Consider the following 601-nt stretch of genomic DNA (forward strand, 5'->3'; position numbering starts at 1 on the left):
TGCAGCTTCCAGTTCTAACTTCACCAAGCTTAGTCTGAGCAAAGCCTTCAGTTTAATTCTTATGGATAATGCAAAGACTTAAAATGTATTCCTGTCTACTTAAGTTCCCAAACTTGCATGCTGTTTTATGCTTCCTCACCAATGCGCGCACACTTCTTCACTGTGGATTGCCCCCATTTGCCCACAGAGAAGTGCCTTCCCAATTAGACCTAGTGTCTTACCAAAGGTATGTTATTTACACCTATATCAATTAATATTAAATAATGACTATGAGAGGGAAATATCACTGTAACAGAAGGAGGCCCCAAACAGGATCACGGCCCTACTTTACTAATAGCTATCTCCACCTATATGAAGAAAACCTAATAATTGTCTTGAGGAACTGCGATCTAATATCCGATTTCTCTTAAAACAAGAACTTTAATGCCGTTCTATCAAAAAAAAAAAGTTGGAAGGCTGTAGATATGCTGCTGCATTTTTTTGCATATACACAAAATTGTGCGAGCTTGGTCACATCTCATTCATAGATGCAATGCCTGCATTAAAACATCCCACAAGCATAACAAATGAGTTGATAAATACTTTACAGAGCTTTATGTAT

The sequence above is a fragment of the Alligator sinensis genome, unplaced genomic scaffold, assembly GCF_000455745.1.
Source record: "Alligator sinensis unplaced genomic scaffold, ASM45574v1 scaffold486_1, whole genome shotgun sequence".
In the NCBI taxonomy this organism is placed as follows: Eukaryota; Metazoa; Chordata; order Crocodylia; family Alligatoridae; genus Alligator; species Alligator sinensis.